The sequence below is a fragment of the Rhea americana genome, unplaced genomic scaffold (assembly GCF_003343005.1).
Source record: "Rhea americana isolate MKP2758 unplaced genomic scaffold, rheAme1 scaffold_82, whole genome shotgun sequence".
Taxonomy (NCBI): domain Eukaryota; kingdom Metazoa; phylum Chordata; class Aves; order Rheiformes; family Rheidae; genus Rhea; species Rhea americana.
The window spans coordinates 1,677,543-1,691,322 of NW_028187001.1; the positions used below are offsets into that span (position 1 = coordinate 1,677,543).

The following is a 13,780-nucleotide window of genomic DNA, read 5'->3' on the forward strand; positions in this document are numbered from 1 at the left end:
TCCTGGATTTCCTCCTACTTCAGCAATAAGGCTTGAACAGCTGCAGCACAGTCACAGTGGCTCTCTGGCTCACTGTAGGCACTGAAGTCTTATCAGAACTGATTTCTAGGGGCTGGAGCTTTTTTTTGTTGTTTTTTTTTTGTTTGTTTGTTTTAATTGGGCTGAGTGCTCATTCTCCCTACCCAGTGTATGAAGACAGCTTGCTGCCTTCTTCAACAGTTCAGGCTGGCATATGTGGTCAGAAATTCAGAACCCTAACAGAGAGGATCTCTCTCCTAGTACCTGCTGTTTAACATAAAAGGCAAAATATCTTCGGAGATAGAGATTCCCCATCCTCCTCACATGCACAAAAGGAGAACCAAGAGCAACCTATCATAGAACTGTACAAAACATCAACTCAAGCTCTAAGCATGTTTTAAAAGACAAAAATCACTAATGCATGTTATGTCAGGCCCCATTCTATCAAACCATATTAGATAACCTGTAAGAATAGATATCGGATTAGGCCCCCTCCAGACCTGAGACAATCAGATGTGAAATTTCTGGCTCTGTAACAAGACTGTGCTAGATAACTACATTCACAAACAGTAGCTCTGGATTTGCATGAAAACAGAATATGATGTACTAGGGAATGTAGACATCTTTAGCACAAGGAGAAAGCAGGGCAAAGGAGTTTCTTATTGCTTTCACCGCTAGGCATCTTGATTCCATCTAATTCCTACTTTATATGACCATGTTCTTAATTAGATCTACCTTTAGGCCTCTTTTGAACTATCTATCAGGCTTTGCATAGTACAGAGCAGCAATGCTTTGAAAACACAGACTAGACAACCTGATCCTACCTCTTCTTATCAACTTCATTTTCAGGAGAAAGAAGTGTCCTGAGATACAGCTTTAATATCTTGAGAGTCCAGGCATCTCCAAGGTCAGAAGACAGCTAAGACTCAATCTCAATAGGAAAATAACAAACTTTCTAATGCCCCTTGTACAGCATTATTTTATTTACAGTTTACATTCCCCCCACCATCTGAAATTCAGCAAACTGCTGCACTCAGTAAATTCTTATGTGCCTTGCTGGACTGCAGATTTATGTACTTCTAAGCACTCTTAAAAGTTCCATAAAACATATCAGAATTTAGAAAGGAACAAAAAGTTTTAGTAATTACTCTAACTTTTAGCTGTGGTGGTAATGACCCTCCTGCACTGCTGCATAAGTGAGATGTTCAGAAAGTAGAACAGACCCTCTTCTTGAAACACATTCTTCCTCAAAACAACATCTCATATAGCATAGACTATCTAATCCCATGGAGATTCAGCAATATAATATGTTGTCTGTCAGATATGTATATATGACAACAAAAGCTGATGCATATAGCTATATTGAATAACACATCACCAATGTGAAGCTGAGTACAAGGAAAGCATTCTATTAAATCGTTCATCCCTGTAGCAGCTACACCCAGTCCTGTTTAGGGAGACACCTTCAACGTATTATTAGGTATACATCACAGTAAAATGAGGGCAGGCCTGGAACAAACTGCCTCACCATCAGGATAACCCATATACTTCAAGTTTAATTTGTGAGATGAGACAACCTTTGTACAGTCACCACTGGAGGCTTTACAAATAATGGCAATTTTAGCATAAGTGATGCATCATCTGTGACACAGAAAGGATTCTGTAACTCATCTAACTTCATCTAACAGTTTAATATCTTGAAGCAATGTCAGGTTTTCTACAATAGCTATAGTGTAGTTCTCAGTGAACTTCTCACCCATAATTATTGGATAATTTTAGAAAATTGTTTTTTAACTGGATGTTCCTTAACTTCCAATTTATCTTTTATTTCCTGTTCTCATAGTTAGAATCCATGGTACTGGCAGCAGTAGGTTTTATTGCAACTCCCCTATCTGCACTAGATTTAGCTCCCACATCTGCCAGCATGCACCTTGGAAAAGGTGCCAGGTACTAGACTGATTATCAGTACCTCATATTTAATGTCTTTTTCTTCTTGCAAAAGAGGCAAAAATACATGACAACGACAACAGTTACACGACTGATATTCTGCTCACGGTCATGACCAATCTCCTTATAGCCAAGAGGAATCCACATTATGGTAGCAACAGATACCTGCATCTTCATGGTTTGCACCATTTACTATTTGCAAATTATCTCCGGTACAAACTGATTTTAAAATTCTTGTTGAATTATGACTGTATATATAACATTTAAGTCCTGGTGCAGCACGGGGATTGGTATTTTACGAGGGGCATGGAAAAATGTGCATTCTTTCTACTAGTGTTGGGTCAAAACAAATACTATTCTGTTGCTTTACTCACTAAAAAGTCACACTTATATGACAGCTGTGCAAGATTTCTGCATCAGGAAAGAAAACATACCTATGCATGGTCACTAATCCAGTCCAACTCATTTAAATTGTCTTGTCATCTTTCTCCGCTTTCAATCTAGACTATAACAAAATTAACAAAGGGTTTTGCCTGGAAGCTAGGTATCAGCTGAGTAAGACTGCTTATTCAGTGAACACTAAGCACAAAACAGCCCCTGCTCTTTCTTTCCATATACACAACATCCACAAATATGTTCTCAATTATAAGAAACTTCACTTTGACAGCAGATGTTTCTATACTGTAGTCAGAGTGTAATTTGAAGCCTCACAGAGGTTTCTAAACTAGCCTTAAACTAGTTGTCTCATTTGCCAATAGTGTTAATACTACTGCAAAATACAACTGAGAAGCTGGAAAAACACTGGAAGGTTAGGGCGTTGACACATCAGTAGAGGATTAAACAGGATGACTGAGACAGTAACTGCCCCAGGTGTCAGCCTCACCCCTGCAATAGAGTGCTGTCCCTCTAGCAGGGGCAGTGAACGGCATGGAAATCCACTGGTAGACTAACCCTGTTTAGTCCGGCACATTTAGCACAGATTCACATGCTGTTCACCCATCAAAAATGGCAAGGGGCAGGGGAAAGATAGTAACAAACTCTACATTACAGGAACAAAAAAGATGGAGCCTGAGTTACTACCCCACTTAATCCATTATTAAACATGCATCAAAACCTTCTGACCATGATGCCATAGCTCCATCAATCCTACCTTCAGTTGTGGTGCCCCAGCTCCACTCATCTCTGCAACTACAGAAATGAATGCTCTTACTTTCTAATTTGATTGCAGTTGCTTTCTTCAAATACGTCAGTAAACCAGTTTACTAGGGGAATACTTAGAGCAATACACTATCTTGAGTGAATTCTTAATCTGTAGACATCATTACAGAAAAGAAAATAACATATGGTCATCACAGGGACATACATGTGATGTACATCCCTTAAAAAACTGAGAACACAGTTTACTTCCTTCTTTGGCTTGCATCTAAGCTACAACACAAATGTCAATTTCAAAAGGATATGGTGGCTTGCTAAAACAATTGCTGTAATCCAGAGCAAACCCAACTGAACCATGTCATGGATATTCATGAACATATATTCATATTTCAAAGAAAGAGCAACAACACTGCAACCAAATCTGGACTGCAGCTTCCATCCATACGGGGAGTTAACTTGCATAAGTATCATTTGAAGGTTGACAAGCATTGTTCTTCATCACAGAAAAATGCTGCTGCTTGATAGCCATACATCACCTAATATGTCTCTCTTGCCACTCTTATCTTTTACCTTTTTCAACTTCTTGGACAATGATAACAGTTTCTTACTCCTGGATATCATTCTGCCATCACTAAGTTGTACATAAATTCTGTATCTAAGTCAGCGCAGCAGTTATGTCTCACAGAGTGGTCTTATGGCCAAGACAAAACAAGGGCCTGTCAAACCAAGTCCTATTGCTGATTCTGATCCAGGTTTCAGAGACGCCACACAAGTCATGGGACAAGGCACTGTGGTCTAACAGAGAAAAGAGGACAAGAAATTGGGAGATCAAAGTACAACTCTGCCACTGTCTTATTCAGTTAACCTCTTATAGGTGACAGTGCATTGTGAATATGACTGATCTGAGGAAAACGCATTCATCTAAGCGTGAACTGAACTCTTGTGTGACTCTTGATCAGATCATATAAAATTCTGGACATCCATCTCTCACTTCGATGGGAAGATCCTTCAGTAAAATAGATTATGCTATTCTGCACAATTGAACAAATTAACAAGTCTAAGGGGCTGAATTCCTTGAATTGCGATCCCTCAAAATCCCATTCAATTCCCCAACTAAGCCAGTACATCTTCAAGAGAAGTGGCAGGGAGGTGTCTTTGATACAAATAAAGACAAATAATCTGTATACTTAAAAAAAAAAAAAAAAAAAAAAAAGTTCTGCAAATACACAAATACATTGTTGTAATGTCAACAGTATGTATGAAGCATACCAGCTTCCTGACACTGCTTCCAAGAAGGACAAAACAGTAGGTTTTAAGGCTACCACAGGCAGATGATTAGGCAAGTGCAATTTGCAGGTGGGGAGTGGGATCCTTAGCAAATGATCTGTTCATGTACCGCTACTAAAAATTTCATCATTTACCAAAAGTGGAAAATGAAACTGACGCAGAATGAAACATTTTTTATGGGGAAGTTTGGGAAGAGAAGCGCAAAGGGCTTCTTATTATCTTATCCTCATGGATGAATGCAGAGTTCACAGCCCTTTTGACATATGGAGCAGTCCTAATCCATACACAGAGTTCTAGACTCCCAAACGTTGCTTGCACTGCTACCACCATCTACAGCAACAGCAGGAGAGGTTCTGCTAGCAATGGTGGCCACAGCTCCTGACTCTCTGTTGAGGCAAATACAAACACTGGAGGTGGTCTGTCTCCAGCTTTCTTTCTCAGCTAGACTAGGCACAGATCCAGGGATGCTGGACCACAGATCTCAGACCCTCACTCTAATGCTAGGCTTTTATGCAGGATTTAAAATCAGTTAATTTAAAATCCGTGTATTTTCCTCCCCACAACAAACCCAGTATATAGTGACCACTATGAAAGACCTGCCATCAGTACACTGCCAYCTTTCTGCAAAATGGCATACAGGTTCCCTCTATCAAACAGGTGCTTCAGGCACTATCCACACCTGCAGCACCATGATAAGCCCTTYGGAGTAGTGAACACGCTGTATAACTTTGGACATAGGATCTCAAGGAGAATGTCAACAACTGGAGAAAGTCAAGAGATCAACAGGTCTAAGAAGCAGGACTTCCAAAGGAAGACTGAACTAACTAGAATTTCTGAACCAAAAAAAAAGGTATGGACAGGGGATTCTCCAGGAATTGTATTTTAGGAAGGAAGAAAATCTGTTCACTTTGTCTCTGGAGACAGAAGTAAATGGCCTAAGTGCAGCAAAGAATTTAGATATTAGCAGGACTAACAGTGAGGACAAGGAAACACAGTGAATGGATCATATAAGGGAAGTGCAGTTCCCATTACTGAAGGCACTTAAGAATAGGTTTAGCAAACAGCCAACATCCATATCAGCAATTCCACTTTGTTGGAAGGGGAAGAATGAATTAGATGATCTCTGGAGGGCCATTACCATTCTATTCTCCATGATTCTTTAGGAAGTGACATGCAAAAAAGCTGCTAATTCAAGGTGTAAATATATATGGCTCATCTAGCAAAGTTTGCTTAGTCTTCTCAGGAAAACCCTTACTAGCTCCATAAACCTGTTAACCCATCTATATCCTACATGCTCACAAAGTTCTTGACTATGTAGAGTTATAAAATCTCCTCAACAAGGGAAGCACAGGGTCAAAGATCTAGTTGGTTGGTCCAGAGCCAAGCACCAGGAAACAATTGTGAACAACATCAGACAAAACCAGAACCAACAATCCATCACGCTATGCAAAAATAGCTGCACTACTTCACCCTTTGCTGGGTCATGAAGCATCAGCCACTTGAGCAGAGTATCACTAAAAATGCCCCACAAACCATCACGATTTCAGAACTCAGAGAACACAATAACCACTTATGAAGGTGCTCCCAAAAAGGAACAGTTTTTCAGTACCTTGGATTCACCTTTCCTTTTTGGAATGGCTCAGGGTTTTTCTATTCACATCACGGGGTGTTTTGATTCTTAATATTAGCAACCACGATTTTATCTCAGAACACCTTCATTGTTCTCTTGTGCTAAAAAACAACACAAAAGTTGAAGGGAACAAGCTTTGGCGCTGGTGATTAACAGCTCATGCAAAGGACAAGTAGAAACTTCGTATTTAAGATATAAATCTGCTTGTTGGGGGCTTTTTGAACAAATTTTTATTTAGTGTTTTCTAAACGTCTTTTTTAATAACAAATGCGATGCATATCTCTATAGAAGCCTTTTTCAGGTTACTTTGGGTATGGCACATCTTGAAGTGTAAAATACACAAACTGARGAGAGAAAATCTCTCCAGGATGGCCTGTAAAGACCTGGAAAGCCGACATCAGGTGCACTGGTGGTGGTGACAGTGACTCACTTGAATGTTAAAAAAAATTACTTATACTTACTGCTAAAATATCCTATTCCTTCACCCATTAAAGAACAATAAAACTAGTGCACTGACTAAAGGCTAGTTTCATAATCAGGGTGGAGCTGGAGTAAGCAAGTAACTATAAAGGTAGCTCCAACCTTGAGACTCTCACTTCTGCTGGACACATCTGAAGGCTCTGGATTTTGTGAGTGAGGTAAGCATGATCTAAATGTATTGCATGTTTCAAATCTTTGTTTCTTATTTTTTTCTTCTGCGAGAGCTGAGCTAGTTTTACAGAGAAAAACCCTCTGTCCTCTAGCCTAAACATTTATCATTTATACATTGTTGGTAATGCAATGAACTGAGCATCAGAGGTATTTCCAAAACATTTTGATGTATAGAATTGTTACTGCCTGCCTTGTTTTCAGATATTCTTCAAGATAGCATCAGAGGAACATGGAACACTTATTCAGTGATAACCTTTTGAAGTATTTCACCCAATATGCTTTGATGGAGGGTAGCACCAGTGCACTGTCCATTGGCGGACTGAAAAATTTGCTTCAGAATCAATTTGCACAGTACCTGAAGGTAAGTTTCACTCTTCTCATATTCACTGTACTTCCTAGTAAATGAGTGGGAAAAAAGAAATAAAGGTAATGCTGTTGCAGGGCAGATAATTGTGCCTCTCTTGATTTCACCAATTCCATTAATGATCATTAAATAAGGGTAGGTTTATGAAATTTTATTCATATTAATGAACAGTATATTCAAATAGATATCCAAGTAGGGCTTTTATAACAAAACTCTATGAAATGCAAAAATTAAAGCTTTTTGTCAGCCAAATTTCACCTAGAATGTTGCATTTGAGTCATGTAAAAGAATTTTTCTCATTCTAAATAATATATCTTGTAGGGCAAGTTTAAAAGTACGGCATCTAAATTCAAGTTCTATCTAGATTAGGTTCCCACCTTTACAAAATAAAAGGTCTGCCATTGGAGAAAGATGTCAAGTAAAGAAGAGAGATTGCCACCAAGCATTTTAGCTAGAGAGAGAAATACACATTTCACAGCACTAGAAAAAAAATCTTGATTCTGACTTCATGTAAGTTCCCTGACAGACCTTTCCTGAATTTAGATTCCTTTGCTAGACAAACCCTTAAATATTATGTTTGGGACAGCTGACAAAAATAATTTTTACTAAAGGTCTGAAAGAAGTTGGAGTTCAATGTAAACACTCATATTCTGAGAGTAACAATAGTCCAGTTTAGTCATTTCACTAACACGAAGTGGTAAATTAAAAATAATAGTAATAATAACAATGAAACAAACTAAATTTTTGCCCCTTTTTAAAAAGCATATCTTTGAGAAGTTAACTCCCAAATTAATAGGAAATATGATGGGAAATTCAGAAAGATACTGCTTTGCATATTGGTATAGACAGTTTCAGCCCAGGACAAAAACTAATCCAGATTTGGTGAAAAGCCAACGTTCAGAAAAAGAATACTCATCTTTTTCATCTAGATGTTAGACATCACCTACCTTCTGCGCAGTTTGCAGAAATACTTGGCACCAGAATAGATCAACAAAAGGTAGGGCAGGACATTGCAAAATATACATATACATAAAAACATCAATACAAAGAAAGAAAACAATTTAAATTATAATCAAAACTGTCTTCATATTATTTTGTGAACTAGGTTGCTCAAGGACATAATCAAAATACCTCACTGCATCAGAATATTACACATACTCTTCCCAGACATGATGAATAAGAGGAGTTAAAAGTCTATAGTACATCAGCAAAGAATTTTGCAAGAGCAAGCACAATATTCCTAGCAAAGGGAGAGAAAGGGGAAGAAAAGAGATTGTCAAGCCCTGGTCCAAAGCCTACTGAAAGTAGCAACATGTTTTCAGATAGTCTATATGAGCTCTGCATTAGTTTCTAATAAAGTAGTGGGTGGTATTGCACATTAATTTTTAAAAGTGATTATGTGCATGCTGCAGCTGTTCCACCTGCTCTGTTTCCTCATTTCTGTAATGTAACCTAAATGAAATTTACCTACATGAGACTGAAGTAACCCGCCTGGTGGTTTGGCTATGACAGGTGCACTGCCATTTTGCACTGGTGTATGTGAATTTCTTAATAGCATAATTTACATTTTAGGAGTGCTCAGGTTGCATTCACACATTGAAATTCAAGTGAGAGGCAGACAATAGCTCATACTTCTCATATGGTTACTGTATTTTCGTTAACAGTTCTGGCAGGTGATGGCAGGCACTGTAGTTCTAGTTCAACCAGTAAAACTGGTAAACACAGCACTTCAAGTAACATTTTCACGTAATACTGACTTTYACTGACTGCATCATTTCTTGGCAATATTCCTTATAGGAAAACAGTTGTGGTATCTTATATATGTAGTTCTTACTTTTTTTTATTATTATTCTTTTCCTATAAAAACAACAGGATACATTCTCACTTGATAACATAATTAAATCATTGGACAAAAATAATGATGGAACTGTCACCTTTGATGAGTTTGTGATGATTATAAAAAAGATAACCGGTACAGGACAGTAAAGCATCTGCAAGAACAAGAAGTTCACTGCTTTGAAAGGATAAAAGCCTCATGTTCATGTACAGTATATGTACACCTAAACCCACAGATTTCCTTGTTGTGATAATAAAAAACAGAGAATAAAGATGTATTTGCCGTATAATGGATTAGTCTTATACTGTTTTCCTTGCGTATTGGCTATCCAGTGCTGTCCAGCTAAGCTGCTTCCCCATTAGTGCAGAACTATGGTTTTTTATTTCACACTACAAAAATGTTACTGGAGTTATTATCCTGACCTGTAGAGCAATTCAAATTAATTTTCCAAAAAATATACAAGGGAAGAAGATACGTCACTCCATTTGGATACTATCYCCTAGTATATACTATCTAATACTCTGCCCAGTTCACTTTCATCATTCACATCAGGAGACATTTCCATACGGTAAGCAGTTTAAATTCTTAAAATATTTAAAGTATTGCTACACTGCTATTGAAAACATACTTTATTAAGCATGATGACTGTAATATTCCATGTTGGTTTCATATTATGTTCATCTAAGTATACATTTCCCTTTAAAAGCAACAGATTGTTTTTGTTATGACTCTTGTAACTGTTAATAAGCAGGTATGTATAAGAACTGAGCTGCTTAGAATTAAAACATTCACTACACGTGGCACAGTTTTGCCTTTTCATTGCATAATTCCCAGAGAGGCATGCATTTTCAAAATAATTCATAGGATTTTATTTCCTTTACTTATTTTATTATGTTACTAGATTATTTACTTTATGAAGAGGAAGTTAGTGAAAAAGAAGAAAAATAGGAGAACATAGACTTTGAAGAAAAATAATACAGTGGATCAGGCACTAATGCTACTGTACAGCTTGAAACTGTGGAATGAATTTTAACATGAACATCATTCATTACCCTGATAAATCACTCAGATCCTCAGAGGTCTTAAAGATTCAAATTAATTGCAAAGGGTATCAAATGCATTAGAGACTCCATATTAACATTCCAATTCCCTCTATAAAATGAGGATTAAAGCACTTCCCACTTCATACCAGTGTTGCACAGACAGAAACCTCAAAGGTTATGAGACTCAAGCACGATATTTTGAGTGCTCAAACAGCCTACTGAACCATACTTCTACACAAATTCTTCCACTGTTTCTGTAGTTTGTTTCTTTAAGGAAAAAGAAGTCGTAATACTTATTACTTCTGCATAGATTATGAAGATATTTTTGTTTATCTTAAGTTAACAATATTTTGATTTCAAATCTATGTATACCACACAAGCATTTGCTTCCACAGCTCCTTTAGCTGCTCAACACGCATAAGTAATACTACAGAACCACAGTGTGGAGCATATGTTCTTTTTCTTCTATTAAACAATATTAGAAATTTTTGAGTTCAATTAGGTTATACTGACATTCTGCGTAAAAAGAGGGCATCAGGAAATAAGTATGTCATGAGAGTGTCACCTACTGGCAAAATCAATTTCTGCACAATTTCTAGAGTTAATAGAAAACATACTTATTTTACTCAGTGCAGTATCTGAAATTTCATCATCCTACAAAAGATGCAATAGGCTGTGAAGAACCATGGCCAGAATTAAAACTAGCTTCTTCAGAAAAAATGTTAGAATTATCTCCAGAAAGATTCATTTTTGCAAGAACAATATACAGTTACATTAAAACTGACAAAGAACATAATGAAAAGGTTCATCAGAAAAATGAAATATCAAAGTTTAATAATAGAGAAAGTGAACAGAAAACAGAAGGGATATGAAATAAAACAAAACAAAACAAAAAACCCTTTGTTCTGTCACCCAGTAAATCAAGCTCATTGGCAGTATAGACACTATACAGAGTTCATTTTTAAAAGAAAATCTAAAAATGATCATTTGCAACATAAAATTCACACTAAATATTACTCTCAAGCTGATGTATTACTTTCCTGAAGAGTTTTCTTCACAGTAAAGCACAATAATAACTTACCTATCATTATTATCAAAGGCTGGGAAGTGGGGCAGGAAACTTAAAAATATATAATGTAACACGACCTTCAAATAATCAGCTAAGCTGAGATCAGGAATTTGGGGGACTATGATCAGTGCTCATATAGCTGTGCCCTCACATACCATTTTCCCTACTGAAATCAAGTCTATATCAAAAGAAAAATCGGACCCAAAACCTTAAATTGATATTTTACCACTACAACATGTATGCTCTGGTAAGTACTTAAAAAATACTGTCAAATTAAAGCTCATTGTTTTTTCTTCAGAGTACATATTGTTAATTTAAACCTAAATAAGTCTGATCACAAAAATATCGATTTCAGACCTCTCAGACACAGCTTATAATCCACACCTTGAAAATATTTTCAAATTCTATACTAAATATTCTATATTTCCTCTAAGTTTTCATTACATAGGTATTTATATTTCAGAATATTGTTTCATCTAGTATTTTATTTAAAACAAAATTTTGGCTGTTTTACACCAGTACATCATCCTTTTCTCAGTATGCTAAACCTCAACTCTAAAAATACTTGCAGTCATTTGTACATCGATGTAATTTCTATGAGTATTCTCCAAAACAAACAAACAGGATTACAGAGTTTCCTTCCTGTATAAAGTGACTCATGGATGCTTTTGCAGAATCCAGACTGAGTTACGTTGCTGTAATAATAGTCAATAGAACAAGAAATAACTGAACAGCTAAAATAACACAGATCATTAGTGTTATAGACAACTTACTACATTTGCATATGTAATTGTGTACTCATTGTTGTTCAAAACAGAACAATTCACAACAGCAACCTCACACAAAAAGAGATAATGTTATTCTGTAGTACGATAACGTGTCATTTTAGTTGAGAGGAGTTACCAAAAAGTCATTTCTCATCAATTCAAAGTTCTTGCAATATCTGTATTTTCCTTGTGTAATTTTGAGTCACATGATGACATGACCTCAGTTTTAATAAAAAAAATAGTTTCGAGTTTCCACAGATGCACAGCAAAATTGAAAGCATCCTTCAGAGGTTAAAAATCAAAAGGTAAATAATGCAGCAAGTTTTACACATGCAGCAGTTCTTTTAATCATACTCTGAAATAAAATCTACTAATTTTTGTGTTCTCTGTATTTGAATGTTTGGCAAATGAAGAAAGGAGGCAAAAAGTTGCATATTCTATGGTTGCCCCCGAGTGTCCTTGACAAACTGCATATCTGAACTTCATTTTTCCTCTTTCTTAAAAATAACAGGAAATACAACTTCCACTTTACCCATGCTTTTCCTCTCCCATCCAGTCAGCTGATCAAAGGCTTAAAAAAAAATCAGTACTTCAACAGAATGTTTTAACTATTGCCTACTGAAGCAGAGCAACTTGAATTACTAGAGAAATAAGGCTAAATATCTTTAAAAATTGAAGATGTCACTTTTTATTTAGTGGGTGAAGTATGCCAACTGAATAAATATATAGTATTGACAGAAGATGATATGCTGCTCTCTCCTACCAAGCAACAGTGGAATATCCTGCACATCTAAAACTGGCACCAAAAAGCACTACAGCCAAAGGTGTTCCAGAATCAGCCTTCTATACCACCCAAAAATTTGCAGTAAGTTTTCAAAATCCTCCATATTTTGCAATATATTGCTATTAACAAGTTGACCCTTTCAAAGAAAAGGTATCTTCTCCAATATACGCAAAAAGGACAAAGAAAAAAGACCTCTTCCAATTTGATKCATTTGGCATCACATTTAAGTGTTTTGTCCATCCGAGAATATTTCCATATCTCACCAAGTTTTAGCTGCATGTCTCAAACTGACTAAAACTCTGAAGGTCTCTGATTTACGTTCAAGTTCAGGCTAGATTATCTTTCCCATTACATATAAAAAATACATGGAAACAACATTATCAAACAGGTCAAATGCTTTAAAACTCTCCCATTTGTACTTTGCAAACTAAGCAGATGACACAAAAACATATTTTTACTTTCAAACTCCCCCAAAAAAATCCTTTGAAGAAAACAGATATAGAAACAATAGTTTATCATGAACAATTCACTAATTAATCACTGAAACAGAAGATTACATCTTACAGTAAGATACTACTTCATTTCACACATGTAGTTTTCTGTTCTTTTTCATTTCCTCAAAAACTCTCTTACAAATCATTCACAAGTTTTACCGTTATAAAAATGCTATATCACACTCTCGTGAACTAGGAATCATCTGGAAAAAAGCCAGTCTAAAATTCCATCACTGGCATACCATACAAAGAGCCCTATCAAATCTACAGCATTGAAATTTTTCTCAAAAGGACTGTGAGATGCAAATTTGGGAATAAAAGTTAAAGTTATTTAAATAAAGGAAATACAACTTTTCTTCAATAACTTTCCCTGTACTTCTTTTTTTTAAAATGAATTTGTATTTTGATAACAGTTTTGTTCTACAATTTCCAGCTTCCCTTTATATTTCATTCTCTAGYAAAGCCAACTTAATCATTATTCTCTAGTCCCAAGATTGGTCTACAACCAAGGAAATTATTACAAAAAATATGAAAATAAAACTATGGCAAACTCCAGATCTGAGCTGGTGAAGGCAAGGGACCATGCAAAAGAAAGCACCTTTTAAACACTACTGAATAAGGATAGCAGATACCTTTTCATGACCTAACACATAGAATACCTCAAGAGTCTTTAACTTAAACAGAGGTAACTAACTACCTTTTAATACAACAGTATGTTCACAAAACATGCAAGA

The 13,780-nt window shown here is 36.2% G+C and overlaps 1 protein-coding gene across 1 annotated transcript in view; it reads right to left on the bottom strand.

Moving 5' to 3' along the window:
• The window catches only part of CTPS2 (CTP synthase 2), a 78,090-nt gene that overhangs the window by 39,167 nt on the left and 25,143 nt on the right, over window positions 1-13,780 (bottom strand). The window lies entirely within an intron of this gene.